Below are 13,567 nucleotides of genomic sequence, written 5' to 3'. Positions count from 1 at the left end.
CACTAACAGGCTAGTGACCATTTTTACCAATTTACATTGGCTTACTGGAACACCCTTATAATTCCCTAGTATATGGTACTAAGGTACCCAGGGTATTGGGGTTCCAGGAGATCCCTATGGGCTGCAGCATTTCTTTTGCCACCCATAGGGAGCTCTGACAATTCTTACACAGGCCTGCCACTGCAGCCTGAGTGAAATAACGTCCACGTTATTTCACAGCCATTTTACACTGCACTTAAGTAACTTATAAGTCACCTATATGTCTAACCTTTACCTGGTAAAGGTTAGGTGCAAAGTTACTTAGTGTGAGGGCACCCTGGCACTAGCCAAGGTGCCCCCACATTGTTCAGAGCCAATTCCCTGAACTTTGTGAGTGCGGGGACACCATTACACGCGTGCACTACGTATAGGTCACTACCTATATGTAGCTTCACAATGGTAACTCCGAATATGGCCATGTAACATGTCTAAGATCATGGAATTGCCCCCTCTATGCCATCCTGGCATTGTTGGTACAATTCCATGATCCCAGTGGTCTGTAGCACAGACCCTGGTACTGCCAAACTGCCCTTCCTGGGGTTTTCACTGCAGCTGCTGCTGCTGCCAACCCCTCAGACAGGCATCTGCCCTCCTGGGGTCCAGCCAGGCCTGGCCCAGGATGGCAGAACAAAGAACTTCCTCTGAGAGAGGGTGTGACACCCTCTCCCTTTGGAAAATGGTGTGAAGGCAGGGGAGGAGTAGCCTCCCCCAGCCTCTGGAAATGCTTTGTTGGGCACAGATGTGCCCAATTCTGCATAAGCCAGTCTACACCGGTTCAGGGACCCCTTAGACCCTGCTCTGGCGCGAAACTGGACAAAGGAAAGGGGAGTGACCACTCCCCTGACCTGCACCTCCCCTGGGAGGTGTCCAGAGCTCCTCCAGTGTGCTCCAGACCTCTGCCATCTTGGAAACAGAGGTGCTGCTGGCACACTGGACTGCTCTGAGTGGCCAGTGCCACCAGGTGACGTCAGAGACTCCTTCTGATAGGCTCCTTCAGGTGTTAGTAGCCTATCCTCTCTCCTAGGTAGCCAAACCCTCTTTTCTGGCTATTTAGGGTCTCTGTCTCTGGGGAAACTTCAGATAACGAATGCATGAGCTCAGCCGAGTTCCTCTGCATCTCTCTCTTCACCGTCTGATAAGGAATCGACTGCTGACCGCGCTGGAAGCCTGCAAACCTGCAACATAGTAGCAAAGACGACTACTGCAACTCTGTAATGCTGATCCTGCCGCCTTCTCGACTGTTTTCCTGCTTGTGCATGCTGTGGGGGTAGTCTGCCTCCTCTCTGCACCAGAAGCTCCGAAGAAATCTCCCGTGGGTCGATGGAATCTTCCCCCTGCAACCACAGGCACCAAAAAGCTGCATTACCGGTCCCTTGGGTCTCCTCTCAGCACGACGAGCGAGGTCCCTCGAATCCAGCAACTCTGTCCAAGTGACCCCCACAGTCCAGTGACGCTTCAGTCCAAGTTTGGTGGAGGTAAGTCCTTGCCTCACCTCGCTGGGCTGCATTGCTGGGAACCGCGACTTTGCAACTACTCCGGCCCCTGTGCACTTCCGGTGGAAATCCTTTCTGCACAGCCAAGCCTGGGTCCACAGCACTCTAACCTGCATTGCACGACTTTCTAAGTTGGTCTCCGGCGACGTGGGACTACTTTGTGCAACTTCGGCGAGCACCGTTTCACGCATCCTCATAGTGCCTGTTTCTGGCACTTCTCCAGGAGCTACCGGCTTCAGAGAGGGCTCCTTGTCTTGCTCGACGTCCCCTCTCTCTGCTGGTCCAATTTGCGACCTCCTGGTCCCTCCTGGGTCTCAGCAGCGTCCAAAAACGCTAACCACACGATTTGCAGCTAGCAAGGCTTGTTGGCGTTCTTTCGGCGGGAAAACACTTCTGCACAACTCTCCACGGCGAGATAGATCCGTCCACCAAAGGGGAAGTCTCTAGCCCTTTTTGTTCCTGCAGAAACCTCAGCTTCTTCTGTCCAGTAGAAGCTTCTTTGCACCCACAGCTGGCATTTCCTGGGCATTTGCCCATCTCCGACTTGCTTGTGACTTTTGGACTTGGTCCCCTTGTTCCACAGGTACCCTAGATTGGAAATCCACAGTTGTTGCATTGCTGGTTTGTGTCTTTCCTGCATTATTCCTCTAACACAACTTCTTTGTCCTTAGGGGAACTTTAGTGCACTTTGCACTCACTTTTCAGGGTCTTGGGGAGGGTTATTTTTCTAACTCTCACTATTTTCTAATAGTCCCAGCGACCCTCTACAAGGTCACATAGGTTTGGGGTCCATTCGTGGTTCGCATTCCACTTTTGGAGTATATGGTTTGTGTTGCCCCTATCCCTATGTTTCCCCATTGCATCCTATTGTAACTATACATTGTTTGCACTGTTTTCTAAGACTATACTGCATATTTTTGCTATTGTGTATATATATCTTGTGTATATTTCCTATCCTCTCACTGAGGGTACACTCTAAGATACTTTGGCATATTGTCATAAAAATAAAGTACCTTTATTTTTAGTATAACTGTGTATTGTGTTTTCTTATGCTTTGAGACTACTTACCACTCTTGTCATTGTACTTTTCATAAGAGAAAAATATACAAAACAAGGTCAGTGTATATACACATAGCCAAAAAGTTTTGCATTTCCTCTTTTCACTCTTTTCTAAGTGCTGAAAAGTACTTCTAACTTTCTAAAAAGTTCTAAAAAGTTTAAAAAGTTTTTTTCTCTGTCTTTCTAAAAGCTCTGACAAACTTTTTATCTTTTACTATCACTTTAACTCTCTCTAAAAATGTCTGGCACAGGCCAAAATGTTGATCTGTCCAAACTTGCATATGATCACCTTAGCTGGAAAGGAGCAAGGAATCTCTGCATAGAGAGAGGTTTGAGTGTAGGGAAGAATCCTTCCTTAGAACTGTTAATTAACATGCTTAGAGTACAGGATAAGGCCATAAGTGCCCATTCTGGTGAAAAAGTAGCTAATAGTTCTCAATCTGATCCAGGGACTCCCCCAGGAAAAGATTCAGGAAAGAAAGTTCCTAGCCTGCCCATTACTAGACAGTCTAGCATAGTTGGTAATGATGATGAGCCACACCATATAAATAGTGTTGTCTCACATCATAGCAAAAGCATTTATTCTCACCATACTGGTAGTGATGTTTCTGTTAGCCAAGCTGATAGGGTGGCTTCTGTAAGGGACAGGTCTCCTTCTGTCCATTCTCACCATACTTCTGTTTCAAGGCATGTCCCTCCCACCCACCCTGATGACAGATTGTTAGAAAGGGAGCTCAATAGATTGAGAGTGGAACAAACCAGACTGAAGCTCAAGAAGCAACAGCTGGATTTGGATAGACAGACTTTAGAAGTAGAGAAGGAGAGACAGAAACTGGGTTTAGAAACCCATGGCGGCAGCAGCAGTATTCCCCATAGTCATCCTGCAAATGAGCATGATTCCAGGAATCTGCATAAGATAGTTCCCCCTTATACGGAGGGGGATGACATTAACAAGTGGTTTGCTGCACTTGAGAGGGCCTGTGTTGTACAGGATGTCCCTCAAAGGCAGTGGGCTGCTATCCTATGGCTATCATTTAGTGGAAAAGGTAGGGATAGGCTCCTTACTGTGAAAGAAAATGATGCTAATAATTTCCAAGTTCTTAAGAATGCACTCCTGGATGGTTATGGCTTAACCACTGAACAATACAGGATAAAGTTCAGAGAGACCAAAAATGAGTCTTCACAAGACTGGGTTGATTTCATTGACCATTCAGTGAAGGCCTTGGAGGGGTGGTTACATGGCAGTAAGGTTACTGACTTTGAAAGCCTATATAACTTGATCCTGAGAGAGCATATTCTTAATAATTGTGTGTCTGATTTGTTTCACCAGTACTTGGTGGACTCTGATCTGACCTCTCCCCAAGAATTGGGAAAGAAGGCAGACAAATGGGTCAGAACAAGGGTGAACAGAAAAGTTCATACAGGGGGTGACAAAGATGGCAACAAAAAGAAGGATGGTAAGTCTTCTGACAAGGGTGGGGACAAATCTAAAAATGAGTCTTCATCAGGTCCACAAAAACACTCTGGTGGGGGTGGTGGGCCCAAATCCTCTTTTAATCAGAACAAGGAAAAGAAACCATGGTGCTATTTATGTAAAATAAAAGGCCATTGGACAACAGATCCCAGTTGTCCAAAGAAAGGCACCAAGCCTCCTACCACTACAACCCCTACTGCTACACCTATTGTCCCTACTAATAGCAGTGGTGGTGGGAGCAAACCTACTAATAGCCAATCCAAGGGAGTAGCTGGGCTCACTATTGGTAACTTAGTTGGGGTTGGCCTTGTTAGGGAGGCCACAGAGGCTGTGTTAGTCTCTGAGGGGGCTATTGATTTAGCCACCTTAGTTGCTTGTCCCCTTAATATGGATAAGTACAAGCAGCTACCCCTAATAAATGGTGTTGAGGTTCAGGCCTACAGGGACACTGGTGCCAGTGTGACTATGGTCATAGAGAAACTGGTCCACCCTGAACAACACCTACTTGGTCACCAGTACCAAGTAACCGATGCTCACAACAACACACTTAGCCACCCCATGGCTGTTGTTAATCTCAACTGGGGGGGGGTTACTGGTCCAAAGAAAGTTGTGGTAGCTTCAGATTTACCTGTAGACTGTCTATTAGGGAATGATTTGGAGACATCAGCTTGGTCAGATGTGGAGTTGGAGGCCCATGCAGCAATGCTGGGCATCCCAGGGCATATTTTTGCTTTGACAAGGGCTCAGGCCAAAAAGCAAAAAGGACAGGGAAGCTTGGATCCTGGAACAATGGACCAAGTGCTCCCTAAAGCTAGGGCTAGTAGAAGCAAACCACTTCCTACTATCCCTCCCTCTACAGTGGATTCAACTTCTGAGGAAGAAGAATTCCCTCCCTGTGCAGAACCTACACCAGAGGAGCTGGAAGCAGACACTGCTGAGCTTTTGGGTGAAGGGGGGCCTGCCAGAGAGGAGCTGAGTGTGGCACAGCAAACCTGTCCCACATTAGAGGGTCTCAGACAGCAAGCTGTCAAACAGGCTAATGGGGATGTCAGTGACTCTCACAGAGTTTACTGGGAGGACAACCTCTTGTACACTGAGCATAGGGATCCTAAACCTGGAGCTGCCAGGAGATTAGTGATTCCTCAGGAGTACAGAAAGTTCCTCCTAACACTGGCACATGACATTCCCTTAGCTGGGCACCTAGGACAAATGAAAACTTGGGACAGGCTTGTTCCCCTGTTTCATTGGCCTAGGATGTCTGAGGACACAAAGGAATTTTGTAAGTCCTGTGAAACCTGTCAAGCCAGTGGCAAGACAGGTGGCACCCCAAAGGCACCCCTTATTCCACTGCCTGTGGTTGGGGTTCCCTTTGAAAGGGTAGGGGTTGACATAGTTGGCCCCCTTGACCCTCCTACTGCTTCAGGCAATAGATTTATCTTGGTGGTAGTGGACCATGCCACAAGATATCCTGAAGCTATTCCTTTAAGGACCACTACAGCACCTGCAGTGGCAAAGGCCCTCCTGGGAATATTTTCCAGGGTGGGCTTCCCAAAGGAAGTAGTATCAGACAGGGGAAGCAATTTCATGTCTGCATACTTAAAGGCCATGTGGAAGGAGTGTGGTGTAACGTACAAGTTCACAATACCCTATCATCCACAAACAAATGGACTGGTGGAGAGATTTAATAAAACACTCAAAGGCATGATCATGGGTCTCCCTGAAAAACTCCACAGGAGATGGGATATCCTTCTACCATGCCTCCTTTTTGCCTACAGGGAGGTACCCCAGAAAGGAGTGGGCTTCAGCCCCTTTGAACTTCTTTTTGGACACCCTGTTAGGGGTCCACTCACACTTGTAAAGGAGGGTTGGGAACAACCTTTAAAAGCTCCTAAGCAGGATATTGTGGATTATGTACTTGGCCTCAGATCAAGGATGGCTGAGTACATGAAAAAGGCCAGTAAAAACCTTCAGGTCAGCCAAGAGCTCCAGAAGCAATGGCATGATCAGAAGGCTGTTTTGGTTCAGTACCAACCAGGGCAGAAAGTGTGGGTCTTGGAGCCTGTGGCCCCAAGAGCACTCCAAGACAAATGGAGTGGTCCCCACACAATTGTTGAAAAGAAGGGAGAAGTCACCTATTTAGTTGACTTAGGCACTGCCAGGAATCCCCTTAGGGTGCTCCATGTCAACCGCCTGAAACCCTACTATGACAGGGCTGATCTCACCCTGCTCATGGCAACTGATGAGGGACAGGAAGAAGACAGTGATCCTCTACCTGATCTCTTCTCTTCCACAGAACAAGATGCTCTTGTGGAAGGTGTAGTTTTGGCTGATTGTCTTACTGCTGAGCAGAAAGATAATTGCATAAATCTCCTAGATCAATTCTCTGAACTCTTCTCTACTGTGCCAGGTACCACTTCTTGGTGTGAGCACACTATAGATACTGGAGACAGTTTACCTGTCAAAAGTAAGATCTATAGGCAGCCTGACCATGTCAGGGACTGCATAAAGCAAGAGGTCCAGAAAATGTTAGAACTAGGAGTGGTTGAGCACTCTGACAGTCCATGGGCTTCTCCTGTGGTACTGGTACCAAAACCCCATTCCAAAGATGGAAAGAAGGAAATGCGGTTTTGTGTAGACTATAGAGGTCTCAACTTGGTAACCAAAACTGATGCTCACCCTATACCCAGGGCAGATGAGCTCATAGATACACTGGCATCTGCCAAGTATCTAAGCACTTTTGATTTGACTGCAGGGTATTGGCAGATCAAATTGCCAGAAGATGCTAAACCTAAGACTGCATTTTCTACCATTGGAGGACATTACCAGTTTACTGTAATGCCTTTTGGTTTGAAAAATGCACCTGCCACTTTTCAGAGGCTGGTGAACACAGTCCTGCAAGGGCTGGAAGCTTTCAGTGCAGCATATTTGGACGATATAGCTGTCTTTAGCTCCAGCTGGGATGATCACCTGGTCCACCTATGGAAAGTTTTGGAGGCTCTGCAAAAGGCAGGCCTCACTATCAAGGCTTCAAAGTGCCAGATAGGGCAGGGTAAGGTGGTTTATCTGGGACACCTTGTTGGTGGGGAACAGATTGCACCACTTCAGGGGAAAATCCAAACAATTATTGATTGGGTTCCCCCTACCACTCAGACTCAGGTGAGAGCCTTCCTAGGCCTCACTGGGTATTACAGGAGGTTCATTAAGAACTATGGCTCCATTGCAGCCCCTCTTAATGACCTCACATCCAAGAAAATGCCTAAAAAGGTATTATGGACAGCAAACTGTCAGAAAGCTTTTGAGGAGCTGAAGCAGGCCATGTGCTCTGCACCTGTCCTGAAAAGCCCTTGTTACTCTAAAACATTCTATGTCCAAACTGATGCATCTGAATTAGGAGTAGGGGCAGTCCTATCACAACTTAATTCTGAGGGCCAGGATCAACCTGTTGCTTTTATTAGTAGGAGGTTGACCCCTAGAGAAAAGCGTTGGTCTGCCATTGAGAGGGAGGCCTTTGCTGTGGTCTGGGCACTGAAGAAGTTGAGGCCATACCTGTTTGGCACTCACTTCATTGTTCAGACAGACCACAAACCTCTACTTTGGCTAAAACAAATGAAAGGTGAAAATCCTAAATTGTTGAGGTGGTCCATATCCCTACAGGGAATGGACTATACAGTGGAACATAGACCTGGGAGTAGCCACTCCAATGCAGATGGACTCTCCAGATATTTCCACTTAGACAATGAAGACTCATCAGGTCATGGCTAGTCTTATTGTCCTTCGTTTGGGGGGGGATTGTGTGGGAAAGTACCATCTTGCCTGGCATGTTACCCCCATTTTTCACTGTATATATGTTGTTTTAGTTGTATGTGTCACTGGGACCCTGGTAACCCAGGGCCCCAGTGCTCATAAGTGTGCCTGAATGTGTTACCTGTGTAGTGACTAACTGTCTCACTGAGGCTCTGCTAATCAGAACCTCAGTGGTTATGCTCTCTCATTTCTTTCCAAATTGTCACTAACAGGCTAGTGACCATTTTTACCAATTTACATTGGCTTACTGGAACACCCTTATAATTCCCTAGTATATGGTACTAAGGTACCCAGGGTATTGGGGTTCCAGGAGATCCCTATGGGCTGCAGCATTTCTTTTGCCACCCATAGGGAGCTCTGACAATTCTTACACAGGCCTGCCACTGCAGCCTGAGTGAAATAACGTCCACGTTATTTCACAGCCATTTTACACTGCACTTAAGTAACTTATAAGTCACCTATATGTCTAACCTTTACCTGGTAAAGGTTAGGTGCAAAGTTACTTAGTGTGAGGGCACCCTGGCACTAGCCAAGGTGCCCCCACATTGTTCAGAGCCAATTCCCTGAACTTTGTGAGTGCGGGGACACCATTACACGCGTGCACTACGTATAGGTCACTACCTATATGTAGCTTCACAATGGTAACTCCGAATATGGCCATGTAACATGTCTAAGATCATGGAATTGCCCCCTCTATGCCATCCTGGCATTGTTGGTACAATTCCATGATCCCAGTGGTCTGTAGCACAGACCCTGGTACTGCCAAACTGCCCTTCCTGGGGTTTTCACTGCAGCTGCTGCTGCTGCCAACCCCTCAGACAGGCATCTGCCCTCCTGGGGTCCAGCCAGGCCTGGCCCAGGATGGCAGAACAAAGAACTTCCTCTGAGAGAGGGTGTGACACCCTCTCCCTTTGGAAAATGGTGTGAAGGCAGGGGAGGAGTAGCCTCCCCCAGCCTCTGGAAATGCTTTGTTGGGCACAGATGTGCCCAATTCTGCATAAGCCAGTCTACACCGGTTCAGGGACCCCTTAGACCCTGCTCTGGCGCGAAACTGGACAAAGGAAAGGGGAGTGACCACTCCCCTGACCTGCACCTCCCCTGGGAGGTGTCCAGAGCTCCTCCAGTGTGCTCCAGACCTCTGCCATCTTGGAAACAGAGGTGCTGCTGGCACACTGGACTGCTCTGAGTGGCCAGTGCCACCAGGTGACGTCAGAGACTCCTTCTGATAGGCTCCTTCAGGTGTTAGTAGCCTATCCTCTCTCCTAGGTAGCCAAACCCTCTTTTCTGGCTATTTAGGGTCTCTGTCTCTGGGGAAACTTCAGATAACGAATGCATGAGCTCAGCTGAGTTCCTCTGCATCTCTCTCTTCACCGTCTGATAAGGAATCGACTGCTGACCGCGCTGGAAGCCTGCAAACCTGCAACATAGTAGCAAAGACGACTACTGCAACTCTGTAATGCTGATCCTGCCGCCTTCTCGACTGTTTTCCTGCTTGTGCATGCTGTGGGGGTAGTCTGCCTCCTCTCTGCACCAGAAGCTCCGAAGAAATCTCCCGTGGGTCGACGGAATCTTCCCCCTGCAACCGCAGGCACCAAAAAGCTGCATTACCGGTCCCTTGGGTCTCCTCTCAGCACGACGAGCGAGGTCCCTCGAATCCAGCAACTCTGTCCAAGTGACCCCCACAGTCCAGTGACGCTTCAGTCCAAGTTTGGTGGAGGTAAGTCCTTGCCTCACCTCGCTGGGCTGCATTGCTGGGAACCGCGACTTTGCAACTACTCCGGCCCCTGTGCACTTCCGGCGGAAATCCTTTGTGCACAGCCAAGCCTGGGTCCACGGCACTCTAACCTGCATTGCACGACTTTCTAAGTTGGTCTCCGGCGACGTGGGACTACTTTGTGCAACTTCGGCGAGCACCGTTTCACGCATCCTCATAGTGCCTGTTTCTGGCACTTCTCCAGGAGCTACCGGCTTCAGAGAGGGCTCCTTGTCTTGCTCGACGTCCCCTCTCTCTGCTGGTCCAATTTGCGACCTCCTGGTCCCTCCTGGGCCTCAGCAGTGTCCAAAAACGTTAACCACACGATTTGCAGCTAGCAAGGCTTGTTGGCGTTCTTTCGGCGGGAAAACACTTCTGCACAACTCTCCACTGCGAGTTAGATCCGTCCACCAAAGGGGAAGTCTCTAGCCCTTTTTGTTCCTGCAGAAACCTCAGCTTCTTCTGTCCAGTAGAAGCTTCTTTGCACCCGCAGCTGGCATTTCCTGGGCATTTGCCCATCTCCGACTTGCTTGTGACTTTTGGACTTGGTCCCCTTGTTCCACAGGTACCCTAGATTGGAAATCCACAGTTGTTGCATTGCTGGTTTGTGTCTTTCCTGCATTATTCCTCTAACACGACTTCTTTGTCCTTAGGGGAACTTTAGTGCACTTTGCACTCACTTTTCAGGGTCTTGGGGAGGGTTATTTTTCTAACTCTCACTATTTTCTAATAGTCCCAGCGACCCTCTACAAGGTCACATAGGTTTGGGGTCCATTCGTGGTTCGCATTCCACTTTTGGAGTATATGGTTTGTGTTGCCCCTATCCCTATGTTTCCCCATTGCATCCTATTGTAACTATACATTGTTTGCACTGTTTTCTAAGACTATACTGCATATTTTTGCTATTGTGTATATATATCTTGTGTATATTTCCTATCCTCTCACTGAGGGTACACTCTAAGATACTTTGGCATATTGTCATAAAAATAAAGTACCTTTATTTTTAGTATAACTGTGTATTGTGTTTTCTTATGCTTTGAGACTACTTACCACTCTTGTCATTGTACTTTTCATAAGAGAAAAATATACAAAACAAGGTCAGTGTATATACACATAGCCAAAAAGTTTTGCATTTCCTCTTTTCACTCTTTTCTAAGTGCTGAAAAGTACTTCTAACTTTCTAAAAAGTTCTAAAAAGTTTAAAAAGTTTTTTTCTCTGTCTTTCTAAAAGCTCTGACAAACTTTTTATCTTTTACTATCACTTTAACTCTCTCTAAAAATGTCTGGCACAGGCCAAAATGTTGATCTGTCCAAACTTGCATATGATCACCTTAGCTGGAAAGGAGCAAGGAATCTCTGCATAGAGAGAGGTTTGAGTGTAGGGAAGAATCCTTCCTTAGAACTGTTAATTAACATGCTTAGAGTACAGGATAAGGCCATAAGTGCCCAATCTGGTGAAAAAGTAGCTAATAGTTCTCAATCTGATCCAGGGACTCCCCCAGGAAAAGATTCAGGAAAGAAAGTTCCTAGCCTGCCCATTACTAGACAGTCTAGCATAGTTGGTAATGATGATGAGCCACACCATATAAATAGTGTTGTCTCACATCATAGCAAAAGCATTTATTCTCACCATACTGGTAGTGATGTTTCTGTTAGCCAAGCTGATAGGGTGGCTTCTGTAAGGGACAGGTCTCCTTCTGTCCATTCTCACCATACTTCTGTTTCAAGGCATGTCCCTCCCACCCACCCTGATGACAGATTGTTAGAAAGGGAGCTCAATAGATTGAGAGTGGAACAAACCAGACTGAAGCTCAAGAAGCAACAGCTGGATTTGGATAGACAGACTTTAGAAGTAGAGAAGGAGAGACAGAAACTGGGTTTAGAAACCCATGGCGGCAGCAGCAGTATTCCCCATAGTCATCCTGCAAATGAGCATGATTCCAGGAATCTGCATAAGATAGTTCCCCCTTATAAGGAGGGGGATGACATTAACAAGTGGTTTGCTGCACTTGAGAGGGCCTGTGTTGTACAGGATGTCCCTCAAAGGCAGTGGGCTGCTATCCTATGGCTATCATTTAGTGGAAAAGGTAGGGATAGGCTCCTTACTGTGAAAGAAAATGATGCTAATAATTTCCAAGTTCTTAAGAATGCACTCCTGGATGGTTATGGCTTAACCACTGAACAATACAGGATAAAGTTCAGAGAGACCAAAAATGAGTCTTCACAAGACTGGGTTGATTTCATTGACCATTCAGTGAAGGCCTTGGAGGGGTGGTTACATGGCAGTAATGTTACTGACTTTGAAAGCCTATATAACTTGATCCTGAGAGAGCATATTCTTAATAATTGTGTGTCTGATTTGTTTCACCAGTACTTGGTGGACTCTGATCTGACCTCTCCCCAAGAATTGGGAAAGAAGGCAGACAAATGGGTCAGAACAAGGGTGAACAGAAAAGTTCATACAGGGGGTGACAAAGATGGCAACAAAAAGAAGGATGGTAAGTCTTCTGACAAGGGTGGGGACAAATCTAAAAATGAGTCTTCATCAGGTCCACAAAAACACTCTGGTGGGGGTGGTGGGCCCAAATCCTCTTTTAATCAGAACAAGGAAAAGAAACCATGGTGCTATTTATGTAAAATAAAAGGCCATTGGACAACAGATCCCAGTTGTCCAAAGAAAGGCACCAAGCCTCCTACCACTACAACCCCTACTGCTACACCTATTGTCCCTACTAATAGCAGTGGTGGTGGGAGCAAACCTACTAATAGCCAATCCAAGGGAGTAGCTGGGCTCACTATTGGTAACTTAGTTGGGGTTGGCCTTGTTAGGGAGGCCACAGAGGCTGTGTTAGTCTCTGAGGGGGCTATTGATTTAGCCACCTTAGTTGCTTGTCCCCTTAATATGGATAAGTACAAGCAGCTACCCCTAATAAATGGTGTTGAGGTTCAGGCCTACAGGGACACTGGTGCCAGTGTGACTATGGTCATAGAGAAACTGGTCCACCCTGAACAACACCTACTTGGTCACCAGTACCAAGTAACCGATGCTCACAACAACACACTTAGCCACCCCATGGCTGTTGTTAATCTCAACTGGGGGGGGGTTACTGGTCCAAAGAAAGTTGTGGTAGCTTCAGATTTACCTGTAGACTGTCTATTAGGGAATGATTTGGAGACATCAGCTTGGTCAGATGTGGAGTTGGAGGCCCATGCAGCAATGCTGGGCATCCCAGGGCATATTTTTGCTTTGACAAGGGCTCAGGCCAAAAAGCAAAAAGGACAGGGAAGCTTGGATCCTGGAACAATGGACCAAGTGTTCCCTAAAGCTAGGGCTAGTAGAAGCAAACCACTTCCTACTATCCCTCCCTCTACAGTGGATTCAACTTCTGAGGAAGAAGAATTCCCTCCCTGTGCAGAACCTACACCAGAGGAGCTGGAAGCAGACACTGCTGAGCTTTTGGGTGAAGGGGGGCCTGCCAGAGAGGAGCTGAGTGTGGCACAGCAAACCTGTCCCACATTAGAGGGTCTCAGACAGCAAGCTGTCAAACAGGCTAATGGGGATGTCAGTGACTCTCACAGAGTTTACTGGGAGGACAACCTCTTGTACACTGAGCATAGGGATCCTAAACCTGGAGCTGCCAGGAGATTAGTGATTCCTCAGGAGTACAGAAAGTTCCTCCTAACACTGGCACATGACATTCCCTTAGCTGGGCACCTAGGACAAATGAAAACTTGGGACAGGCTTGTTCCCCTGTTTCATTGGCCTAGGATGTCTGAGGACACAAAGGAATTTTGTAAGTCCTGTGAAACCTGTCAAGCCAGTGGCAAGACAGGTGGCACCCCAAAGGCACCCCTTATTCCACTGCCTGTGGTTGGGGTTCCCTTTGAAAGGGTAGGGGTTGACATAGTTGGCCCCCTTGACCCTCCTACTGCTTCAGGCAATAG

This window comes from Pleurodeles waltl, chromosome 12, assembly GCF_031143425.1.
Source record: "Pleurodeles waltl isolate 20211129_DDA chromosome 12, aPleWal1.hap1.20221129, whole genome shotgun sequence".
NCBI classification, from domain to species: Eukaryota; Metazoa; Chordata; class Amphibia; order Caudata; family Salamandridae; genus Pleurodeles; species Pleurodeles waltl.
Note: the sequence above shows the minus strand (reverse complement) of the source record.